Raw genomic sequence first — 13025 nt, forward strand, 5'->3', positions numbered from 1 at the left:
TTTCAGGTCCCCCTAAAATGGCATCCAAGGCCTCATCCTAGCCTATAGCCCAGTCCTCTTCTGGCCTGTGCCTCCCCCACAGCCCCGCCTCTTTCTGTGCTGTGCCTCCTCCCACAGCCCCGCCCCTTTCTGTGCTGTACCTCCCCCCACAGCCCCGCCTCTTTCTGTGCTGTACCTCCCCCCACAGCCCCGCCTCTTTCTGTGCTGTGCCTCCTCCCACAGCCCTGCCCCTTTCTGTGCTGTACCTCCCCCCACAGCCCCGCCTCTTTCTGTGCTGTGCCTCCTCCCACAGCCCCGCCCCTTTCTGTGCTGTGCCTCCTCCCACAGCCCCGCCCCTTTCTGTGCTGTGCCTCCTCCCACAGCCCCGCCCCTTTCTGTGCTGTGCCTCCTCCCACAGCCCCGCCCCTTTCTGTGCTGTGCCTCCTCCCACAGCCCCGCCCCTTTCTGTGCTGTGCCTCCCCCCACAGCCCCGCCCCTTTCTGTACTGTGCCTCCCCCCACAGCCCCGCCCCTTTCTGTGCTGTGCCTCCCCCCACAGCCCCGCCCCTTTCTGTGCTGTGCCTCCTCCCCACAGCCCCGCCCCTTTCTGTGCTGTGCCTCCCCCCACAGCCCCGCCCCTTTCTGTGCTGTGCCTCCTCCCACAGCCCCGCCCCTTTCTGTACTGTGCCTCCTCCCACAGCCCCGCTCCAATCCCACGCCCTGCCTCTGAGCTCTTGCTCTTGCTGTCCCCTCCTCCCCGCTTGCCCTCTCCCTTGTGTTGTGAGGTCTGAGTCAGGATGTCGTTTATGAACAGGCCTGCTCTGAGCTTTCCACCTGCAGATTAGCCACTGCTGAGATCTCCTGCATGGACTTCCTACTTATGGAGGATCTCACACATGCTAGACGGTTTCATGGGGAGGCCCTGGCTGCTCTGTCCAGGGTCTGGAGCAGGGCGGGTGCACAGCAAGGCAGCTCACTGCTTGGTTATTTGTGGAATGAAACGACTTTGCCAAAGCCATGGCTGCAGACATAGGATGCTCTAAACATGTTTGTTATAACCATGTAAACATGCTTCTTTAGGAAAGTTTATTTCTTAGGAAACCTCTTTCAGTTTCTGTGGCAACCACTCCGATATTCCTGAGGTCCAGAAATGCAGCTTCTCTGCACGCTGGTCACGGGCCTCTCCTCACCTGCCCCCAGGACAGGCTCCATCTCTGGGCCTCGTGGAAAATGAGATGTGGACTTGAGTGGCCTACAACCCTGTGAGGCTGATGTCATCGCTCACCAGGCTGAAGTTCAGCCACGCATTGAACCCTTGTCAGGCCCTCAAATTCAAACCCAGACCAACCTGTCACTCTACTTTCCAAAGCATGGGCCACTCATCATGATCAAATGTCCCCTCTTCAATCTACACACAGCTTGGCATTGCCTGTTTGACTGTGAGAGACTCTGTGTCTGTGTGCATGCAAGTGTGTGTGTATGTGAGCGTGTGTGAGATTGTGTGTGAGAGTGTGAGTGTGTATGTGTGAATACAAGGAGGAGTGAGTGACTAAGAATGTGTGTGGGCATTTATGTGTGTGAGACAGAGTGGTGAGAGACTGCAGAGGCTGAGTGTGGGTGTGTCTGTGTGAGTGTATATGAGATGGGGAGTATGTGAAGCGTGTTGGTGTGTGTGTGTGAATGTTAGAATGCGTGTGGGTGTCAGTGTGACAGTGTGAGTGTGTGAGTGCGTGTATGAGTGTGAGTAAAGTTGTGTGATGAGTGGGTTTGAGGTGGTGTGCAAGAGTGTGAGACAGATTGAGTCTACAAGATGCAACAGAGATAGCGTGTGTATGTACATAAGTGTGCAAATATGTATATGATATCCACTCATATATATGGCATGTGCCTAAATGTGCAGATGATATATAGTATACATATGTGATGCGTGTGTATAAACATGTATGTGATATAGATGCATGTATATATTGTATATATGCGACATGTGTATAAACATGTACATGGTATAGATGCATATAAATATGTGATGTATATGTATACACATGTATATGATGTGTGTGTGTGTATATGTGTGTATGTTGGGAGGGTCTGGCTAGTCAGGGTGTAGTTAAAACATCAGCTGGGATCCTCCACCTACACAAAAACAAGGCAGTCAAAGGAGAACTTCACATGGCTTGATACCATTTCAATGAATGCAGAGTAGTGTTTTTCTCTGGGTCAAATTCAGAGGCAGGGGATGGGTTTCAAGAGGGGCACACACATGCAAACACACACATATATATGCATGCACACATGTATACACACATGCACACACACATACACATATACACACATGCACATACATACACGTACACACATATGCACACATATACATATACATGTATGTGCACGTACACACATACATGCACGTTTATATGCACATACACTCATGCATGCACACATACACGTGCATATATACACACATACACACATGCACACATATGCATGCGTATATACACGTATTCATATGTGTACACATGCACACATATATACAGATACATACACATACACACATACATATGCACACATATACATGCATATACACATACATACATATATACCACAAGATGCATATGTCTATACACATACACACACATGCACTGATGTGTACACATGTATACACATATACGTATGCACTCATGTGCACATATACACACAGGTGTATACACACACATATATGCACACACATATATACACACATACACACAACACGGGAGTTTCACCCATATTGTTGATATTCTGGCTTTTAAGACAACTGCTGGTTTCATTGTTTTCTACTTTTGTATATACGGTATTTCACAGTGAAAGCAGTAATTGAGCTCTTGTTAACAAAATGAACTCTTCACATTTTTCGTAATTTTAATTCTTTTGAAAAAATCCAGCCCTTTTGTTGAAGGCACTTAGAGGTGGCTTAGGTTCAGCTTCCTTTTTTACCCTCTGCCGGCTGTTTCTACTATGCAGAAATGTCATAGTAAAAAGAGTATCTAATTTCTTTCGACTGCACCTTCAGTGTATTCAGGTTCCAGTAGAATCCACAATGCGAAGTTATCTAGACTCAATGAGATGTGATCATTTCTGCTCCCTCCTGCATCCTGTCAGCAAAGAGCAAGATTTGGAATCTCAGTTATGCAAAGTAGGGGCCTGGTGAAGACTGTGGGGCTTACAGACTCTGGCAGAGCCTCTTGACATACGCGTAGAAGAGAACCGGAGTTTTTAAAATCTGGAATTTCATAGCATAAGACCCCCAGCTTTTAATTGCAGGAAGTCTCAGTGAAATAGTAGGAAAAAAATAATAACAATAAGAAATATATATTTGGTTTCTGCCCTCAGTTCCTGGCACAGAGCTCCCCAAATCCTTGGAATTTCCTGAGTGGTAGGGGTGCTGCGAGAAATCTTTTGTTCAAGTATTTAGTCTTTGACCCTGGTTCCTGACACAGAGCTCGTAAATTCTTTGGCATTTCCTGGGTGACTGGAGCATCTTTTAGTCTAATAAAGTGACTCTTGAAGGCTCCTGGAAGGGGGCTGGTCATCAGAAAGATTGAGCCAGGATTAGGAGCCTGGAACTTTCAGCCCCATTCCCTTCCTCTGGGAAGGAAAGATGGGCTAGATATTGAGTTAATAATCCATCATGCCTGCGTGAGGAAGTCTCCATGAAAACCCTTGAACTATGTGGTTTGGAGAATTTCCAAGTGACCAAACATGTGGGTGCACCTGTAGGGTGGAGCTCTGGAGAGAGAGCATGGAAGCCCCACACCCCATCCCCCATGCCTGGCCCTAAGCACCTCCCATCTGGCTACCCCTCTGTGTCCTTTGGGATCCCCTCTATTGGCATAAAATGCCAGTGAATGTAAGCGTGTGTTTCCCTGAGTTCTGTAAGCCATCCTAGCCAATTAATTGAACCTGAAAAAGTGTTGTGGGAACCTCCAATTTGTAGTCAAGTCAGACAGAAGTTGTGAGCAAGCAGACTTGCAACTGGCATCTGAAGTGTGGGCAGCCTGTGGGACTGAGCCCTTCGCCTGTGGGGTCTGACGCTAACTCCAGGTAGGTTGCATGAGTATTCATTTGAACTGGAGGACACCCTGTCAGTGTCCCCTGGAGAACTTCTTGGCGTGTAGGGGGAAAGCCCCACAGGTCTGGTGTTGGAAGTGAAGTGTGGGTAGCAGTGAGAGTGAGAGCCTGACCAGAGTTTTGCTTCTCTGTTTGCTGCTCTGTGGCCTCATACAGAGTCCCTGTAGAAGAGAGCCTGAGTTGAGTGCAGCATCAAGGGCTCACGTGCATAGTTGATAAGCCTGTAGGAATGAGGAAATCCACACCTTTCCTGCTATGCTCTGAATTTCTGTGCTCCCCAAAACCTCATGTGTTGAAAGCCTCACCCCCAAGGGGATGGAATTAGGAGGTGGGGGGTCTGTGGGAGATGATTACATCATGGGGGCTGAGCCCTCATAAAGGAGATGAGTGTTCTTATAAAAGAGACCCCCGGCAGGGCATGGTGACTCACATCTGTAATCCCAGCACTTTGGGAGGCTGAGGCAGGAGGATCACTGGAGCCCAGGAGTTCAAGACCAGCGTGGGCAACACAGCAAGACCCTGTCTCAAAAAAAAAAAAAAAAGAGAGAGAGAGAGAGATACGTAAGACCTGCCTTGTCCCTTTCACCACGTGAAGACACAGCAAGAAGTTGCCGTCCATGAACCAGGAAGTGGGTCCTCACCACCACTGAGTTTGCCAGTGCCTTGATCTTGGACTTCCCAGCTTCCGCAAGTGTGAGAAATATACATTTTGTCATTTATGACACTAAGTTTATGACATTTTGCTCTAGCAGCCCGAACAGACTTGGACCTTCCACCATGCATTTTTCCTAAGGAGGTGAATGTAGTCTTTGCCCTTTGAGCTGGCAGCCCTAGTTTGAGGGTGATGGACTCCCATAAACAGCACATCACCCAGTGTTTCCAGGAAGGGCCCCGGGGGTTTGCTGGTTCCCTGGTTATTGTGGCTCACCGTTATCCCCTTTCTCTCAGTAGGAGGATGAGACACCTTTACCTGTTGCCACTAAACCCCAGAGCCTTCCTGATGGAGAAGCTGTCTGCCCCACTCAAAGCTGGAGGTGGGCACATTGAGGGGACAGGAGTGGATTCGGCAGTTGTCTCACTGAAGCAGTTCCCAGGGGCAGCACGATTCTGGAAGCTGGCCTCGCTCCTCCCAGTGTCGCGACAAAGGCCACTACCAGGCTCAATGAAGAGACTTGTGGAGCAGCCCTGCATGGCCCGAACCAGAAACAAACCTCTGCGGCTTGGGAGCCACTGGGATTGGGGGATTCTTTCTTACTGCAGCCTGTTAGTGAAACCTGGCTCCCATTGGCATCTTGCCACCCAAATCCTCCTTTGGGGACTTCAAGTCTAAAAATCCTCTTGAGCACGAACTTGGGGCCTGTGTGGATCCAGGCACCAGAGGTTTTCACAAGAGGAGCAGTGGCGAGAACAGATCCAGACCATGACACCCGTGCTCCTTACTGAGATGGGGATAGCATCAATAAGGAGGTGCCCAGTGCACATTTCTAGTCTGAAATATTTATGGATTGGCACATACCCTAGAAAGAAGCTGTCACAATCGGCGGCATGTGCTGGAATGCTGGCAGGACAGAATGATCAGAAACCAAGCTTAGAAACAACCCTGCTCACTGGCTTTCTTCCTGGCGAGTTATTGGGGCTAGTCCAACCCTACAGCTCTCAGCTTCAACACTGGCATGCCTCGTCCCTCCCTGCAATAACAGACAGACCTGATCCCTGCAAGATGGCCAGGACGCTCTCACCAGTCATCTCAGGCCATTCTCCCTCCAACCCTGGCAGGCTGGTAGGACAGATCTCACCCTTGTTTTAGACACGAGGGGCTGGAACTGGGGGAGTTTAAGTGGCCTCTTTCTTCCAGGTGACAATGAAACTCTGATGATTACAAATCCCACATTATTGCCAATATATCTGTGTCTTTCAATGTGCATTTTGCAGAAAACTACTTATGTGGATTATAAAAGATGTTCTCTAAATACAGGACATATGTTTAAAGATATGGGGAATGCTGGGCTACATGAACCTGATGCTGTCACCCCAGGGAGTCTCGGAGCTTTGCCATGCCATGGTGCACTGTGGATCTCCAGGCAGCAGCAGTGATCCTGTCCCTGGTTGAATTGGGGTCTCAACTCTGCCCTCCCGTACAGTCATGTCCTGTCTTGGTGTGGTGGTTGATGTGTACTTCTTCTGCTTGAGTTGGAAGTGGCCACGTAACTTGCTTCAGCTGATGGAATATTCCAGGACATGACCAAGCGGGATCTGAAATATGTGGTGTGATCGGCTTTGCCCTCTTTCACCATAAGAAAAGATACCTGGGTCAGGTGCAGTGGCTCATGCCTGTAATCCCAGCATTTTGGAAGGCCAAGGAGGGCGGATCACCTGAGGTTGGGAGTTCGAGACCAGCCTGACCAACATAGATAAACCCTATCTCTACGAAAAAAACAAAATTAGCTGGGTGTGGTGGTGCATGCCTATAATCCCAGCTACTCGGGAGGCTGAGGCAGGAGAATCACTTGAACCCGGTAGCCGGAGGTTGCAGTAAGCCAAGATCACACCATCACACTCCAGCCTGGGCAACAAGAGAGAAACTCTGTCTCAAAAAAAAAAAAAAAAAAAAAAAAAGATACCCGAGTAGCCACTGATCCAAGCAGGATGAAAAGCACACAGGTAAGATGGGGACCCCACCAGCTTGGCACCCAGCCCAGCTAAGACCATTCTGGACAGGCCAAACTCCTGCTGGCCTGTGGTCACTCGGGCAGTAGATATCGTGGAACTTGAGTTCCAGGGTGTTCTTCCAGACAGCAGAATTGTGGCTGTAGCGGACATATTGTGCTGTTTTTTCCTCTTTTTTGACCACAGAACCCTTTGTCTGTTGAGTAGCTGCAGAACACACTTGGTGTATATCCAGAAATCTGTCCTAAGACTCTGCCAGAAAGCATGTTCACAGCACAGCCAAGGCATTTACCATGAGTGTATGGCCTGGCAGAGGCAGGGAGGGACGCTCACTGCACATTCAAGCCTCTGGCTTGATTATTTCTTAAAAAATCCACCTCTGCAAATTTCATAGAAAAGGAGACAGGGTTAGACCAGAGCCACTGAGCACACTTTCCCTGCCTGAGCACAATGTGTGCATCCTTCATGATCAACATTCTTGTTGTGTGATGTCATGGCCTGTAGAAGAAAGAGGTGGGCAATGTCCATCAGCTGAGGGGAGCCTCTCAGAGTCATGGCTTCTTGGAGTTAAGGTGCATGGCCCTTGCCACAGTGCTTGGGCAGCAATTGGCCAATCCCTTCATCCCTGGGGATCGCCACCATGGGTGGTGTGGACACAGAGTTGGATCTACTGTAATATTAATGGGACTCTGAGGTTGGCCTTATGGTTCTTCTTCTTTGGGACACAAATATGCATTCATGAAATGAGAGCATCTTTTTCTTAGACTCCGCCTTATTTACTGTAAGACCCTGTCGAACTGTCACTCAGGGAAAAGAATCTGAGTTATCTCCAGGGCCTTCAGACTTTTGCTCAGATCCTCAATTTAGATGAAAAGAAAAAAAGAAGCGCAGTTTCCAGTGTGGTGCATCTGCAGTTCCGTGGGGGAGAAGCAGACGGCTTGTTCCAAATGGGACCTGCTGGGTGCAGGGTGGAACATTCTGGTGGGTTCTCAATTTGCTGCATCCCACAGCGTGGATCCCTGAGGGTGAGGTGTCCATGGATACTGCTGTCTGCGATGGGAACATGGGGATGTGCCATCTCCCGCTACCTCTCCCAGGTGGTCCCTCATGTCTTCCTAATGGAAAACAGCCGTGGGATGTGTCTTCATGACATTGGGATGGCCACCCAGAAGCAGGTCACTAGGAATGGCAGTGCCTCTGAATCCTGGTGCAACTGGACCAGATAGTCAGCGTCTCCTAAATGTGTGGGAAAGTCCCCATCCCAAGAACAGATCAAGAAAGTCTTTTCTGACTTTTGCCATGGTAAGAAATCATGAAAGCAGCACGCCCCGATAACTCAAAGCAGGTGAAGTGTGACCTATCTGAGATTTGTAATCCTTCAACTCTATTAATCCCCTGGCATTTTCTTTCCTCCCGGCTTAGAGAGAGGTCGTTCTTCAACCTTTCCAAGCACCACTGGACTTGCGGTGTCCCCAGGCTTTGGGATTAGAAGATGCAGGAGGAAGGGAAAGGCCACCTCTGGTTTTTGGCCCCAGCTCTTAAAGAGGCAGCAAGGGTTGACGTCCACCTCCAGGACACTGATGTTTCTCGTTATTTATACCCAGTGGCAGTGTAGGATGTTGGAAGGAGGACAGGGAGTACTGAATCCCTTGTCCTGAAAAAATTCTGTAATATAGGAGCAGTCAGTTGACTTCCCTGTGTCCTTATCCCCTCTGTACACAGGACAAAACAGGCCTAGGAGGGCAAGAGAGTGCTGAGAAGGGCCTGGGTGGGCAGAGCATTCCACAGAACCAAGGGAACACTCTTTGTGCACAAAAAAACCTCTGTAACATTTCCTTGCTGCTCTTTTCCCCCCTTCAAAATGAATTTGTTCTGTTTTAGGAAAAGACATTTAAGGTAAGTCTAACTTTTTCTTGATTTATTTCCTAGGTAGAATCTGAAATAAATGAGAACAGGTGGGTTGTTTGCCAACTCCTAGATAGCAGTTCTTGAAGCTTGAGAGACCTAAATTGAGGAAAATCAAAGATGCGGAGCAGTTAAATGCCCGACACTTGCTAGTCAGAGTGGGGAACATGGACAGATAGACAAGCCAGAGGCCGGCAAGTATAGCCTGGGGGACGTAGCCAGCTCTCCGCTGCATTTTTTCCAATTGTGGTAAAATACACATAAAACCTACCATCTGAACCATCTGAACCACCTTTTCTTTTCCTTCTTTTATTTTATTTTTTTAATTTTTATTTTTTTTAGATAGAGTCTCACTCTGTCCCCAGGCTGGAGTGCAGTGGTGCCATCTTGGCTCACCGCAACCTCCGCCTCCCAGATTCAAGTGATTCTCCTGCCTCAGCCTCCCTCGTAGCTGGGATTACAAGCACCCACCACCACACCCAGCTAATTTTTGTATTTTTTAGTAAAGATGGGTTTTCACCATGTTGGCCAGGCTGCTCTTGAACTCCTGACGTCAGCTGATCTGCCCACCTTGGCATCCCAAAGTGCTGGGATTACATGCGTGAGCCATCACGCCCGGCCCTGTTTTATTTTTTGAAAGGGAATCTTGCTGCAGTGTCCAGGCTGGAGTGCAATGACGCAATCTCAGCTCACTACAACCTCTGTTTCCCAGGTTCAAGTGATTCTCGCACCTCAACCTCCCGAGTAGCTGGGATTACAGGCCACTCCACCATGTCTGGCTAATTTGTGTATTTTTGGTAGAGACAGGGTTTCATCATATTGGCCAGACTGGTCTCAAACTCCTGATCTCAAGTGATAAGGCTGCCTCAGCCTCCCAAAGTGCTGGGATTGCAGGCGTGAGCCACCGTGCCCGGCCCCTGAACCACTTTACATGTACAATTCAGGGGAATGAAACACAAATGATGTTGTGCAACCATCACCACCATCCATCTCCAACTTTCTGTATCCTACGAAATCAAAACCCTGACCCCTTAAACGCTCACTCCACAAAGCCCTTCCCCCAGTCCCTCACACCCACCATTCTACTGTCTGTCTGTATGAATGTTATGACCCTAGAGAGCTCCTATAAGTGGAATCCTACAGTCTCTGTCCTTTTCTGATTGATCTCAAGGTTTATCCATGTTGCGGCAGGTGTCAGGGCTTCCATTTTAAGGCTGAGTAATTTTCTGCGGTGTGGATGGACCACGTTTTGCTTATTCATTCATCTTTCTCAGAGGACACTTGGGCTACTTCCTCCTCTTGGCTCTTGTGGGTAACACTGTTGTGAACACGGGTGTGCAGGCAGCTCTTCAAGACTCTGCTTTCCATTCTTTTGTTATACATCCCAAAGTGGGATTGCTGGGTTATTGGGTAATTCTACCTTTAATTTTTTGAGGAGCTGTCATACTATTTTCCATAGCCTCTGCACCATTTTACAATTCTCACCAACAGCACATAGAGTTCTGATTTCTCCACATCCTCACCAGCACCTGTTATTACCTGTTTTTTTTTTTTTTCTCCATAGTAGCCACCCTCTTCCCCCTGCATTTGTAAATAAAGTTTTATTGGGACACACTGGGACACAACCACACCCATTCATGTACATATTGCCTATGACTGCTTTCCCGCTATAGTGGCAGAGCTGTGTCACTGTACAAGACAACTTGGCCCACAAAGCCTAAAATATTGATCCACTTGTCCTCTACAGAATAAATCTGCCAGCCCCTGACACACACACAGATTCCTAAGTAGAATTCCTGGATTTGCAGTGGCTTCTAAGATCCCCCAGGGTAACTGAGAGTCATGTGAAGAAACTGTGCTTGATTAAACCATGTCACATTGTATACATACATCAAAATCTAGCATTGAGCCTCATAAATATACACATTTATGATCTGTCAATCAAAACTATTGTTAATGATAATTTAAAAAGAAGAAAAAGCAAGTCAGCTGTCAAAACTTTTCACCATCAGTCTCCTGGGCCGATGACATGGCTGACCTATAAATGAATGAGTACGTCTTAGCAGGGGCTGTAGTTTCCACACCATATGGCCTCAATCCATCCCAGTCTCCCACAGCAGTGGACAGTTTCCAGAGACCTCAGCATGAGGGGTCACTATAATCCCATCAACCCATGGGCACAGGAGGCAGTGATGTATACCTCCCACATCTACAAGACCGTCCCCAGCAGGCTCCCTCCCCATGGCTGTGGTTTCCCAGGGGACCTTCATCAGGAGTGAGGCCCAGAGGCCCACAGCAGGAACCCACTGCTTAGCACACTTTGGTTTCTCTCCTCCCTGTCTCTTCATTTTTCTATTGCCCACTGTGATTCCTGGGTCACCCGACAGGTAAACTACCTGCACCCAATTCCGGTCTTTGGGGTGGCCCTTGGGATAACCAGTCTAAGAAGCTAGTACTTATGAGGCACTTACTCCATGCCAGGTTCTGGGCTAATTGCTTCCATGTAAATAATACCTGTGGCATTTTTCCACATAAGCACCTTCACCCTGAAAACATTTCTCCTGGGCAGGCAGTGATAGCAGTGGGGGCAGAGGCAGGTTTCTTGAAGCCTGAAACTTGTTTAATTTTGAATGCTTTCTTCAAGACAAATTATGCTGGGACATTCGTATTTATTTAGAGTGGGAAAATACATTTGAAAAATTACAAATTTTAAAAAGCTGATAAGTGCCACCAACAAACAAAAACTATATCAATAACGTTGTTTTATTTAACCACCTGACACAGCTCTGGCCTGGTGCCCCACATTATAGCATGGGATGAGCTGGCCCAGTAGGTGATTAGAAAGTTTGGGGGGGTCATTCTTCCATGGGTACCTTAGCTGTTATGGGATGAGTTATGTCACCCCAAAATTCACATGTTGAAGTCCTACCACTCAGTATCTGGGAATGTGACTGCATTTGGAAATAGGATTTTTAAAGAAGTGAATAATTAGGGTGGGCCCTCCTCCAGTAGTACTAGTTTCCTAATAAGAAGAGGTCAGAACACAGACACACACAGAGGAATGACCATGTGAGAACACAGGGAGAAGACGGCATATACAAGCCAAGAGACCTCAAAGGAAGCCAACTGTATTAGTCCATTCTTGCATTGCTCTAAAGAACTACCTGAGACTGGGTGATTTATAAAGAAAAGAGGTTTAATTGGCTCATGGTTCCATAGGCTGTACAGGAAGCATGGCTGGGGAGACCTCAGGAAACTCACAATCATGGCGGAAGGCAAAGGAGAAGTAGGTATGTCTTACACGGACAGAGCAGGAGGAAGAGAAAGAAGAGGGAGGTGTCACATCCTTTTAAACAACCAGATCTCATGAGACCTCTATCATGAGAACAGCATTAGGGGGATGGTGCTAAATCATTAGAAACCACCCGCATAATCCAATCACCTCTCACCTGACCCCACCTCCAACCCGGGGGATTACAATTCAACACGAGATTTGGATGGGGACTGATATGATTTGGCTCTGTGTCCCCACCCAAATCTCGTGTCAAACTGTAATCCCCACATGTTAGGGGAGGGACCTGGTGGGATGTGATTGGATCATTGGGGCATATTTCCTACATGCTATTCTCATGATAGTGAGTGAGTTCTCATGAGACCTGGTTGTTTAAAAGTGTGGCACTTCCCCCTTTTCTCTCTCCTGCTGCCATGTAAGACGTGCCTTGTTTCCCCTTCATGTTCCACCATGATTATAAGTTTCCTGAGGCATCCCCAGCCGTGCAGAACTGTGAGTCCATTAAACCTCTTTTCTTTCTAAATTACCCAGACTGAAGTAATTCTTTATAGCAGTGTAAAAATGGACTAATACAGGGACATAGATCCAAACCATATCACCAACCCTGCCAACACCTTGAGCTTGGACTTCCAGCCTCCAGAACTGTGAGACAGTAAGTTTCCATTGTTTAAGCTGCCCAGTCTGTGGTACTTCCTTCTGGCAGACCTGGGAAGCTCATACACTAGCAATAATTAGTCATATGGAGAAGTGGCTGTGATTGCAGGATCCACCCCATTAACTCAAACCAAAGATATTCCCAACTCAACTTCCTCTTGGCTGGATCCTCAGCACCCATGGCCACTCCACCAATACCCGACCCAAGGGTCAAAGGTCTGTGTGACACAGACTCTAGTGGAAGGAGATGGCTATGAGGAACCCTGAAGTTTCATTTTTGTTGGTTTCCTGGTGAGTTCTCCAGCCATCCCAGCCCAGAGACCACCTTGGCTTCCATGTTTTCATGAAGTCTTGGTACCTTGATCTCATGAAAAGGTCCAATGTGGATCACTGTAGGACTCTCTGCTGTCTTGGTGAGGCAT

The sequence above is a fragment of the Macaca thibetana genome, chromosome 1 (genome assembly GCF_024542745.1).
Source record: "Macaca thibetana thibetana isolate TM-01 chromosome 1, ASM2454274v1, whole genome shotgun sequence".
In the NCBI taxonomy this organism is placed as follows: domain Eukaryota; kingdom Metazoa; phylum Chordata; class Mammalia; order Primates; family Cercopithecidae; genus Macaca; species Macaca thibetana.